Consider the following 12793-nt stretch of genomic DNA (forward strand, 5'->3'; position numbering starts at 1 on the left):
CCTGTGGTTTTCCACTCGGCCACTCTTTCATCCTTTTCCACGAGAGGGTTTTGTGTGCTCAGGTATGGACACTCCAGCCTGTGTGCACAAAGTCTGTCCTCACTCCCTGCAAACAGCCACATCTTGGCCACCCCTAGGGCTTAAGAGTGCCCAGTCAAATGGGTGCCTTAGGGCTGACTGCCCTCAGGAGGAAGGACCCAGGAAACGGATTAGGCAGGGGATTCCAGGGGGATTCTAGGGGGGCAGCTCATGGACCTAGCTGGGCACATCCCCTTAGACGCAGGATTCCTGGTCTCACCCCGTGAGAGCAGGGCTAGAATGTGCCGTCTAACGCCTGGGACTCAGCCCAAGGGTGCTGCTGAGGTGCCTGGGCACTGCCACAGCTGGGGTGGCTCAAGCTGGGGGCAAGATCTCCCGTCCTTCTTGAACTTGCTCTGGACCATCACTTCTGCCCTGTACTCTAACCCTGGCCAGATCCTAGGTGCCACCCTGAACTCTTCCTGCCCAACCCCCAGCCCCAATACTTACCAAGACCTGAGACCATCCAAAGACCTGAGACCTTGGTAAGACCTTGGTCTTACCAAGACCATCCAAAGAAGTCAGCTCCCTTCCCCTCTGCCCACTGCCCTTGCCGCTCTCCAGACTGGCTCCTGGATCCCACTCTGTGCCTACCTCCCTGACCAATTTGCCCTCCACGTTGGCCAGACAGATTTTCTTAAAATGCAAGCCAGACTACTTCTTTCCCCCTCTAAGCATCTCTGGCTCTCTGGGCTCTCGAAGCATCCTTCCCAAGCTCCAGATGTCTGCCTCCCCTCAGCCTCCCCTCCCCTCCCATCACCTTTGGTTCTGAGCTCCAACCCTTTGCATCTGTATGTCTTTTCTGCTGCAGCATCTGTGTGCATGTTCTTCCCTCTGCTAGTGCTTCCTGTTCTTCATCTCACCAGTCTCAGCTTAAGTGTCCCCTCCCCAGGGGACCCTTAACCCTCCCTGAACCCCTGGACCAGCAGAAACTGGGCGTAATGAACTGACTCGCTCCGGAGTTGCCTGTTTCAGGTGTGTTTCCCACCTGGACTGTGGGTGCCCAGAGGGCAGGCTCAGTTAGTTTTGCTGGCTGCTCCATCTTTGGTGCTGGCAGAGTGCCTGGCCCAGAGTAGGTGACAGTGAAGTTTCATTGGACAGATGGGTCTGCACTGGACTAGAAATCAGGATGCAGAACAACAACGGCTAATATCTATTGCCTGCTTACTGTGTACAGGGCCCTCTTTCTAAGCACAGCATGTGTGGTCAGTCACTTATTCCTCACAGTCATCTTTGAAATAGGAACTTTATCTGACCTTCCTACAGAATGAGGATCCTCAGGCACAAGAGGGTTCAGAGACTTAGGCTCACAGCTGGCAAGCAACAGACGAGATTTGCACCCAGGCCTTTCCAAAGACCATGATGGTGGGGGGCAAGATTGGAGGCGGTGAGTCCAGAGGAGGGGCAGCGGTGGTGGAAGGCCTCTGTGTGAGTGTATGAGTGCATCGTATGGGCAGTGTGTTTGTTGAACGGTTGGTGAGATGCACAAGGCGTAGGCGTGTCTGCAGTCCGTGGGGTGTGGAGTCCGTGAGTGTGCATGTGTGTGTGCATGCGCCTCTGTGTTGGTGATCCCTGCAGTGGGGTGCCTCTCTGCCTGTGTGTGGTGTGACCCGCGTGATGTGGGGTGATGAGTGTTGGTGTGTGTGTATGTTGTGGGGTGGTGGTAACTGGGACAACTCCCCAGGGGAAGAGCTAAGGAGGGGACGTTAACTAGGAAAATAGGAGATCAGAGAAAGTGCTCTGGCCAGAAGGGAGCAGGGAACGGCCCTTGCAAAGGCCTGGAGGCAAGAAGAGGCAGCCTGGAGCTCTGGGGCACTTGAAAGAGTTCCAGGACGACTGGGGGATGGGGAGGGAGAGGCAGGGATGTGGGGGCGGCAGGGCAGGCCTTCCCCTGTTAGCTGGAGGCTGTGTGTGTGGTGGAGGGCAGAGCAGCCCAGACAGGCTGAGCCACACTGGCCACGTGGGAGGGGCAGATGCCGGGTGGAGCGCCTGGCTGGGAGGCAGCCTGTTCTGGGGCTCCTGACCTGAGCCTAGTCTCTGCTCAGCCAGAGAGCAGTAGCTGAAAGGTTCTTAGTTTCCCATCTATAATTTGGGTCACGAGATTTTTGTGCTAAAGGCCCCCAAAGAGGCTAAGAGCTGCAGATGTTTTTGGCGCATTCTCTCTGGGCTGCTCTGGCGAAGGGCTGGGCAGGCATTTGGTAAGAAGTTTTCCGAGCACCCCGAGAGGCCAGAGTCTCTGAAGGTGGCAGGCCCTGGCACAGTGCTCAGCTGTTAGCTCACTGGCCTGGGGGCACAGGTGGGGTGGGGGCGGGAGTCAGGATGTGAACCCAGGGGACCGGACTCCAGTTCAATAACAGCTCCTCCGAGGTGTTCACACTGCAACTTGTCTTTTCTTGTTTGATCCTCTATGCTCGTAGATTCCACATGGTTATTATATCGGATGATTCGTCCTGCTTTAGAGATGGCGAAGCGGGCCAGTGACCCACGGCCTACCCAGGACTCACTCACTCCAGCCGGTCCTGCTCTGGAACACTCCACTGGACAGGCTGTGAAGTACAGTGGTTTTCCTCAGCATGTACCTTAACGGTGTCCTGGCCCAGGGGTGACAGTGTGTGGTGCCCAGAAAGAACTTGGAACCGGTGACTCAAACTCTGCTGTCCACCTGCTGTGTGACCTTGGCTAGTCTCTTCCCATCTTTGGGCCTGGGTTCATCCAGCTGTACAATTCTCTTACTGAAAGTCTGGGAAGGTTGGTTCTGCTAAGGGGCAAATGAGGAAATTGAAGTTTAGAGAGGTTAAAGGATTTACTCAAGGTCAAGCAATCCGCATCAGCTGACTTCGGACTTTAATATGGAACCTCAGGGTGAGCCCTTCACTGCGGCCTCCTCCCCAGCCCCCAGGAGCGGCGTCCTGCCCCCCGCGGCCCCGCAGCGCCTGGCTGACGCGCCTCACGCGGTCCCTGGCCCCGCCAGTTTGACGTCAGGCCGGGCCAGCGGGGCCTCTCTCTGCACAAACAGACGGAGCGGGCCGGGGGCGGCGATGACTCAGGGCCCCGAGACGGGCCGGGAAGCGGAAAGTTTTGTGCGGATGACATCACCACCGGGCCGCGAGGGCGGGAGGGGGCCGGCTCCGGGAAACCGCGGCCTGGCGGGCCGCCCAGCCTGGGGCAGAGAGCAGAGGGGCGGCCGCGGGGCGGGGGCTGGAACGCCGGACTCCACTCTTGGCTGCGCCGAAAAATACCCCCCGCCAGCCCCTTGCCCCAAGTACCGGCCCAGGAGCCCGATCCGCGTTCGCAGTGAGGAGCGGGCTCCACTCGCATGCGAGGACGCCGTGCTCCCCAGCGCTCCGGAGGCGCCGCATCCATCCTGCTGCGTCCCTGCATTTTAATTACCGCCACATTAATATTCATGAGCCGGGGCTCGAGGGGACCGCGGGCTGTCATTTCCCTCGCCCGCGCACTTCCCCCCACCTTTTCCCGGGCTGAGTCGTGGATTTTTTTCCTCCTGCTCCCAACCCCGCCCGCGCCACCAGTTGTTGGTGCGCAGCAGATACGGGGTGCAGGAGTGTGAGCGTGTGTGGGTGCCGTGAGCAAGGGTGAAGGCACTAGTAGACCGGGCTCAGAGAGGGGAGCTGAGTGTGGGTGTGGCACGTGCCCGTGTGTCTCTAGGCGACCTCAGGACCTGGGTGCGGGTCTGGCCGAGGCAACTGTGTGGTGCACATGTAGCCTGGGCCTGGGGAAGGGTCAAGGCTGCCCCCGGTAGCAGGACCTGCTGGTACAAATGGACGCAGGCCTGGAGAGGGGCTGGGCCTTGCTCAGTCATCCAGTAAGTCAGTGGCACCGTGGTAATCAAGCCCAGGGCCTGGCTGATCCGCTCTCTCCTGCTCCATGGTCTCTGTGCTGTTGTTTATGACAACGGTAGACAGAATTTCCTGAGCTAGCACCTTACATGTGACCTGCTCAGCAAACCTGCGCAGGAGGCGCTGCTTCTGTCCCCTTGGCAGGTGGGGAAACTGAGGCAACTGGTCCAGTTAGTGAGGGGTGGAGCTGGAGCCCAGAAATGTCTGAGTCCAGAGTCCCTGCCTTTAACAACTGCACCATGCTTCCCCCGTGGAATTGTGGGTGGGTTTCCACTGGGGTGATCTGGGGGTGGCTGAAAGTGCCTCAGGGCCCCAGGCAATTCCAGGCCCCAGAGTCAGTGGGGGTGTCTCACCAGAAACAGCTCCCTGCTTCATCCTTACCCAATGGAGCCTCTTTACTGTAGCCCTTGGCTCTCCCCCAAATCCTGTCCTCAGCCACCTGTGCATCAGGGAGTCCTTGGGAGGCTGGAGGTCTTGCTTCAAAAAGAAGACAGACAGACTTCAGGCTCCTGGTCCTCCTCCCTGGGTTGGGGTCGGGCAACCCCTCATTCATTCATCTGTTCATCTAGCACAAGGATGAACATGTACAGGCTTATGTGCCTGCTACGTGCCGATCACTGCCCTGGGCACTGGGATTTTTAGAGTTTACACAGAGCCCACGCTACTCTGTTCCCAACTCATCATCTCCCCCCAGTGCTCTAAAAAGGCTCCCCCCCATCTCTGTGTGTGCATGTTCACTAGGGGTGGGGGTCAAGGGGCACCTGTGCACAAAGGACAGCTTGCCACCCCTAGACTGGCCACGGCAGTCTGGGATGTACAGACGCTGGCGGTGGGGCAGGGCGGAAAAGTACGGCGTCCTCTTTGGGCTGGTGGAGAGCCAGTCACGCTGAGCTAAGCCGCCTGGGTCTTTGCTTCTGTCCCTTGGAAACTGTCCTCCTCCAGCCTCTAAGCCAACTAATCCCAGGCGCTGGTCACCAGTCGATGCATCTTTCCCTGGCCACCCTCCCTCTCATGTCCGTCCCGCCCCAGGCCTGCCCAGAATTAGCTGACTGTGCCCTCCTCTCAGCTCTCCTGGGGCTGGGCTGGAACTCACGTCCCAGCCATGCCTACCCCGCCCCCACCCAGACTTTTCTCCCCTCCCAGGGCAGCTCCACAGCAACTCAGATAAGGGGACAGGAGATGCAGGCCAGGACTCCTTGGAGAGGAAGGGATGGTTTCACTGGGCTTCACAGGTAGAGTAGGAGTTGGCCATGTGGACTGGTGGGGAGAAGGGAGGAGAGGCAGCCAGGCAGAGGGAATGGCTCAGAGGGGCGCCTGCCGCCCCTCTTCCAGACACCAGAGGCGTGACACCAGGAACATTGGCAGACTGATTTTCTCCTGCAGAGCCTGAGGCTGTTCAGCCTCTTCGTAGGGACTCTCAGCTGTGTCCACCCTGGTGCAAACCCCACCACTCTCTCAGGGGAAGAGCCTGGGTAGGCCACTGCACCAGCTCCCCATCTGTCAAAGGTGGAAGGATGCGCTTTTTTTTCCTGTATTTTATTCAGACCAGGAGACACTCTCCACAGGCACCTAGCACAGTACCCGGTGCTCCTACACGGAACCAGTCTGTCCTCCAGGACATAGAGAGGCTCCTGGGAGAACCGCGTCCAGACAGTTATGAGCCCAGGATGGGACTTAAAAAGTGACCTGTGTCACACAGCCTAGCCAGTGGAGAGGAGTGTAGGGGGGACAGGCATCTGGGAGGGGTAGGGCCCGGCTGGATCACCTGACAGAAGTGACTAAGGCTCCAGGTAAGAGCAGGGTCTCCAGGACCCCACCGTCCCCCTGGCTGGGAGATCTCTGGTCAGTCGCTCAAACAGCCAGCGGGAGACCCAGGGGTCAGAGAGCCCCGGCCCATCAATCCTGGCGCCTTCCTGCCCCAGCCAGCCACAGCTCTCTGCCTCCCAGCTGCCCTCTCTCCTTGGAGCATTTCCTTTGTTTTTCTTTTTTAAAAATGTACAAGGCCAAAAAAATTTTTTTGAAAGGAAGCACTATGAAAGTTTATGTGCTGCTTTCTGACCCCATCCTTCCTATTTTGCATGTGTGTATTTTCAGGACATTTCTCCACCTACAGAGCTGTCTTTCTAAACCCCCATAGGATGACATCCACCTCTGCTCCGAGACCTTCCATGGCTCCCCATTGCCATAGAGCAGAGGTAGCTTCCCAAGGCCTTGACAGCCCAGCTCCAGCCTCAGCAAGACAGCTCCTGCTTGTCTCCCCCTCACCCCCCCGAGCCACGCCCGGAGCATGTTACATCCTCTCGTGCTGCCACCGCAGCTCTGCCTGGGCCGAGCTGGCCTCCGGGAGCAGCCTGGTGCCCTCCGCTGAAATTCCTCCTCATTGCTCAAGCCCAGCCTTCCCTGTTCCCTGGCTCCCAGCCCCTCCCCAGGCCCCTTCTCTCCGGTGCCCCCACGTCCCCATGCTATGCTTTATGGTGGTCTAACTGTCACGAGGGTCTCCCTGGAGTCATGTGTTCTCACTCAGGAGCTTCTTGAAGGCCTGGCCCTGTGTCCCTATTTTTGTTGCCACCTACCTTGATGTCTTTCACATAGTAGGTGTGGCTCAGCTGCTTGGAGCATCATCCCGTCCATAAACCGAAGTGTCCTGGGTTTAATTCCGGGTCCGGGCGCTGGGGGGTTTGGTCCCTGGTGTGGCTCATGTGCAAGCCAGCCATGTTTCTCTCTCACATTGATGTCTCTCTCTCTCTTTCTCCCTCTCTCTAAAAAAAAGCAATAAAAAATGTCCATGGTGAGGATTTTTTAAAAATCCAACTTTCTTTTTCTTTAGGGATTCAGGCTCTAAGCCAGCAGATCAGGGTTTGAATCTTGCCTCTCTCATTTCCCAGCTCTGTGTTGTTAAAAAAAGTGAACTGACCTCTCTGAGCCTCAGTTACTTCATCTGGAAAATGAAGTTAATGATAAAACCTCCCTCAAAGCCCTGACCAGCGTGGCTCAGTTGGCTGGGTGTTGTCCTGAAGAGGTTCAGTTCCTGGTCAGGGCACACGACGGGGTCGCTGGCTCGGTCTCATGGGGGCACAGATGGAACCGAACAATGTGTCTCTCTCACATCAGTATTTCTCTCCTTCTCTTCCCCTCCCCCTCTCTAAAAATAAAAAAAAATTTTAAATGTTTAAAAATTAAAAAAAGAAAACAAAACCTCCCTCCATGAATAATGTGGAGGTAAGAGTATGTAAAACACGCAGCAGCAGCCCGAGGCAGAGGGCAGCTGGTATGTTCTACCCACTCACTAGTGTTACTGCTTTGTGTTTTCAGCCTCAGACTTGGCCAAGGTCACCTGTCCAGTCTGGGGCAGTGCTGGGACTTGGTCCCATCTCCTCCCACCCCAGTGATGAGCGAGGGTCCCAGGCCCATTTTGCAGGTAGATCAAAGCATGAGTCAGCCTGTCTGCCAGGTCCCCAGGTGGGTTCTTCAGGCCACTTAGGAAAGGGACTGCACAGCCCCAGTGAACCCCATCATCCTAACTGGGGCCTCTGTCCCTCTAGTGGCCAAGAATCAGCTAAGGGGGGCCCTAGGAGGCCTTGTGACCCTCATAACTGCGACAGTCACTAAATCAAACAGCACCCACTTTCAGGTGCAAGAAGCGGTTCTAAGAGCTCACAGTGACCATGATCCCATCTTCCGGGGCTCACTCAGACTCCTGGGGTGCAGGGCTTGCTCCAGGAGGGCCCAGCCAGCAGCACTTGGGCCACAGGCCTCCACTGACCACCAGGGACAAGGCCTGTGCTGGCCCCACTTTGGGACTGGAGCTGGAGGCTGGACGCTCCCCAAGGCTGGGGGCCCCCCACATCTGGCGGTGCCTCCCCGGCCCCAGCCTCGCAGTGCCTGCCCGACTTCATCTGCGAGCCGCGCCCAGACTCCCCAGCTCTGCCAGGGAGGCTGGAAATTTCTGCTCAGCAGCTTCTCTGGGGTGATTTCAACACCACTGGGGGGGGGGAGCCAGGCTGCTCAGCACTCTGCTCAGGGGGGACAGGGAGGGGGGCTCTGCTAAGCTGTGGGTCCCTCAGAAATAATAACAAACAACCAGCTCCGCCACCAGTGCCACGTATGGAGAGCTGTGTGTGCCAGGCCCTGTGCTCAGTCAGGACTAGCACGGCCTCACAGAACCTTCCAGAACCCAGGTGAGGCCGGCACTGTTACTCACCCACCCCACAGCTGAGTGAGAGAGGCTCGGAGTGAAGGCAGCCACCCCTGGCCACACAGTCAGGAACCAGGCATCACACTCAGGAGCATAGTTGATCCAGGCCACTGACTGGCTGGGAGCAGGCCCAGCTGGAAAGTGCCGGGTGGGGCTGGGGTGTGGGAAGCGCTGGGGGTCCCTAAAGGAAACTGAGGCACTCAGAAGTCAACCATAGCCTGACCAGAAATTCTGCAGTCCAGGCGAAGGCATGTTTAGACCCGGGTCTCTGTCAGCATCTAGAAGTGTCCTCCAGGGGTATACGCCCGGAGACCTCACGGGGTCTGGAAACTTCTCTCTACTACTGGTCCTGGTAAGCCAACAATTCCAGACACCTCCCACCCCACCGGCTCTGGGGCTGGGCTTGTCTGGCACCGCGCGGTCAGACGGACAGGCATGCTCACTGCCCTCCTGAGGCTGCTGGCAAGGGGCCCCGGTCAAATTCAGCAGTGGCTAAAGTGCCCCCGCTGTGTGCCTGGCTCTGAGCTCCCAGGGTTGTCATCGGGCCCGAAGGAACGACTGCGGGACGGGGCGCATGGAGAGTCTCAGGCAAAGCCATGGGGGGACGGGGGAGGTCAGACGCCTTGGGCCGGTAGCTGAGCGGCCCTGGGCTCCGGCCCCCCTGTTACAAGGGCAGCGCGAACCCTATCCTTCAGGGCAGGTGAGGATGCAGTGAGCACCTGGGGGATGGCGCTGGGGGTCAAGGGGGGCCACCCCAGGCCTCGCTTTTCGCTCCTCGGTGCCCCCCCCACCCCCAACGCTGCTCCCCCTCCCGGAGCCCGGCTGCCCGCCGAGGGCGATGCGTGCAGGGCGCGGCGCCGGCGCAGGCCCAGGCGCCCAGTTCAGCGGAAAGGAATGTTTTGCTCGGCGGGGGGAGGCAGCGAGGCCCGAAGCTGAGTACACCCCGTCGCCCTCCCTGGGCCTCATTTATTGCGGCTCTAAAGCCTGCTGGTTCCGCCAGCCCGGCCGCTCGCCGGGTCCGCGGCCTGACTCACCGCCCCCCCCCCCCGCCGTCGCCTCCCGCCTCCTCCTGTCCGCCACCATCAGATCCTCTTCAAGGTTCTCCCAAAGTTGGGGAGAGTCCCCAAACAGGGTACTCGCGCCCCTGCCCGCGGATGCCCCTGGCCCAGTCCCCACGCCGCCGCGGAGCGCCCTCCCCTCCCATCCTCTCCCCTCCCCGCGCTGCCCGCCCGCTCCCTGCCTCCCCCTCCCCCCCTCCATAACTCAAAAGCTTGTCAAGCTGGTTCCAGACTCCTGGCGCCGGGCTCCGCTCCAGGAAAGAAAAAAAGGAAAAAGAAAAAGGGAAAAAGCCGGCGCGAGGGAGCGAGAGGGCGAGAGAAAGGCCCACGGAACGAAACTGTGCGCCACTTGCGCGCAGAGCACAGTGGTCTCCGTCCCCCACCCCACTCCCCCTAACCTTATGGGGAAGCCCCGCACCCTGGGGGGCAGAGGGCGCGCACAGCACAGATCCATTATTTATGGTCGAATCAATTATTCAGCGGCCCCGGGAAGAGGCGGGGGCGGGAAAGCCTAGGGAGGGGAAGGTGGCTGCCGAGACCACCCCGCCCGAGGTCGCCGCGCTCCCGCAGGGCTTCGGGGGTCGGGAGGCGTCCCCACGCCGGGGGTCCTGTTGTGAGAAAGCTGCCTCGGGGTGGGCTCCGGGAGGAGCGCGGGGGAACCTACGGAAGCGGGAGAGACGGCTCAGAAACCTAATTAGACAGGGGGAAGGGTTGTGGGGGGGACAGGAGGCCGGGTGGGAGAGAGCTGGCTGAACGCGGACGGGCGTGGGAAGAGCCTGGCCCGTGAATTCTTTCCTTCCTTACTTCATTCGTTTCCATGTTTATTGTGAACCCACTACGCGCCACTGCGCCCACAGCAGATGGGCGGTAGTAGGAGAGAGCTAAGGGTGGGTAAGTGCTGTTAGAGCTGCGTCCAAATCGTGGTTTGTTTTGCATTCTCCCCAGCCCTGCGCTCATTGGCCAAGGATTTGCCTTCTCTGAGCTTCCACTTCCTTCTCTGCAGGATGGAAATGAGCCGAGTGAGGACTCCAGTGAGGACTATGCTGGTGGATATGAGGATTCAGTGAAGTTGCGCCCTGAGGCAGGGCCTGGCTCAGAGTGGGTGGTGGGAGGTGGGTCCTCTCCCCACCTCGAGGGGAGCATGTCCAGGCTCCAGTATCCCCACCAACTTCAGCTCTGGGTCCTGGGTAACCTGTATCCTCCCTGGATTTAGACATTTGAAGGTCATTATCAAACTCAAGTCAACCCCAAGGTATCTGCCCAGAGCCCTCGCTTCTGGCTGGCTTCTCACCAGCCAGGCCCTTCACAGGCTCCTACACAAGGCAACCAGGGGGGTCTTCCGGAGGCTCCACCTAGCCCCTCTTGCTCACTACCTCCCCTCCCCCTCCCAAGCCTCTTCCCCAGAGCTCTGAGGTCATGGGGACCAGGCACTGTCAGAATAGGAGTGGCCCTCCCCAGACTAATGTCACCAGTGTCCAGGGTGCCAGTGGGTTCTGTCCAGGCTCAGGATTGAGGAGCTTTTGTTTTCAGACACAGGCTTGTCAAGGGGTTCACGGTCTTCTCACCAAATCTTGCATCAGCTGTGTTAGGTGCGCTTGGGCAGATCCAGGCGCCCGCGCGTGTGTGTGTGTGTGTGTGTGTGTGTGTGTGTGTGTGTGTCGAGCAGGGGGAGGGGCTGAAGCCTTTACAATCTTGAGGACCCTCTTTAAGAAAAACATTGGCCCTGGCTGGTGTAGCTCAGTGGATTGAGCACAGGCCTGTGAAGCAAAGGGTCACTGGTTCGATTCCTAGTCAGGGCATATGCCTGGGTTGCAGGCCAGTTCCCAGCAGGAGACACAGTAGAGGCAACCATACATTGATGTTTCTCTCCCACTCTTTCTCCTTGCCTTCCCCTCTCTCTAAAAATAAATAAAATATTAAAAAAGAAAAATATTGCAAAATTTTATTAATGTACAATTAAGCCCAGGGCCTTGCCAAGAGTCCCTAGAACTAAAGCTTCATTAGCTTCTTGGTAAGTTGCCTCTCTAGGTGGGTGACCCAGTTGTCATCCCTTTGCAGAGGTGGAAACCAGGCTTAGGAAAGGGAAGTCCCTGGGCCACGGCCACACAGCTAGAAAGGACAAAGCCCGAGTTCGAGCCCAGGTCAGACTCTGCGGGCAGCACCCTGAACCCAGCCCACCTGTCACCTGACTTCCTCTGCTCCACACCACGTTTCCCGGTTCCCACCTCAGGCCAGGCGCGGTGAGGAAGAGCAGCCTTTACCTCCAGACTAGCCGGTGCCCCGCCCTCCCAAGGCCTTCCTGCCCCGAGGAGTCAGTCTGTCCTGTGATGACAACCACACTACCAGGAGGAAGGTCTCTTCTGACCTTCTGAGTCCCACTGTACCTGCTCGTACCAGATCTCAAGCTCCTCCACTAGCCCCAAGGGACCCTGCCACCCGCGCCCAGGAGGCGGTGAGCTCCCTGCGGGCAGGGATGGTTCCGTCTTCTTTGCAGAGCATTGCAGCTCTCGGCAAAGTGCAGGCACAGCGCGGTGGGCGCATTTGGCAGTACCGTCTATTCTCAGCTTGGGTGGGGGGGGTGCTCCGCAGAGAGGTCATTAAACTGCAGATGCCTGGGCCTCTCCACACTGAATCAGGCTCTCTTAGCAGAGGGCCTGGGACTCTGCTTTTTGTGACTCCCTGGGTGCATCTCAAGCTCAGTAAACTTGAGACCCACTGACCAAGGAGCCAGAAAGGGCCAGAACTGTGTCTAGACCGAGCCCCTCTCACAAAGGGGATGTATCTCTCCATTTCTGGCAGCTATTACTGGTGCACCAAACTCATCTTCCAGCTGAGAGCTAATTGTTTCTAGTGTTTATTAAAGACCTACTGTGTGCCTGGAAATGGATCTGAGGCTACAGATTGTTGACCTCACTGAACACTCACACAAACCCTGGAAAGTAGAGATGAGTATTGTCCCCATTTTACAGATGGGGCAAAGTGACTTGCAGAGGGGCGTGGTGGCTGGAATGAGGAGGCTGGAATAGGGACGCGGTCTGCAGGTCCATGAACCTCAGGAGTGTAGCTTGCGAGGGTCTTGTGACGACATCCAGTGATGAGAACTTAAGACAGCAGCTTGTGCATGGTGTGAAGAGATCAAACACACTACAGTCACAACAGGGACCTCAAGCTAAGATGTGCCTCAAAACCAGACAGCAGACACCAAAGAAATCCAACCAAGCAGGCCTCTTCTCCCTGGTACCTTTGGAGTCAGCTGCCAATGATGTGTTTGGTAGAGGGATTTCATGTATTTGCTTCAGGTGCATCCTTGCCTTTTCTCTGCTCGCAGTTCTGGTACAAAAGGGAAGGAGCCAGGCTATCAAGAGGATGGTGGTGGGCCGCCAGGCACTGCAGGCCAGCTGGCTCCCTGGGCATATCTGCAGGGCTGTGTCACTGTGCTTTTCCTGAGCCAGCGCCCTGCGCAAACTCAGCCTCTTGCCTCATCCAGGAGGGTGATCAAGACACGGGGGAGATTTCAGGTGGGAAGAAGCTTATTTAGTGGCCACTGTTCTGGGTGCCTGAGAGGCTTAGCTGAGGCAGAGGGTGTGGACTCCCTGGGAGGACTC

General features: G+C 58.3%; 1 long non-coding RNA gene across 1 annotated transcript; it reads right to left on the reverse strand.

Moving 5' to 3' along the window:
* Positions 1–2747: 2747 nt before the first annotated feature.
* Positions 2748–8869, reverse strand: LOC119049898 (uncharacterized). Its single transcript, XR_005082640.2, has 4 exons — positions 8137–8869; positions 6509–6694; positions 3345–3453; positions 2748–2836 (listed from the first exon to the last, which is right to left on the reverse strand). It is a non-coding gene; the product is annotated as an uncharacterized LOC119049898 (long non-coding RNA).
* Positions 8870–12793: the final 3924 nt, after the last annotated feature.

Source organism: Artibeus jamaicensis, unplaced genomic scaffold (assembly GCF_021234435.1).
Source record: "Artibeus jamaicensis isolate MK-2021 breed Jamaican fruit bat unplaced genomic scaffold, CSHL_Jam_final contig_471, whole genome shotgun sequence".
NCBI lineage: Eukaryota > Metazoa > Chordata > Mammalia > Chiroptera > Phyllostomidae > Artibeus > Artibeus jamaicensis.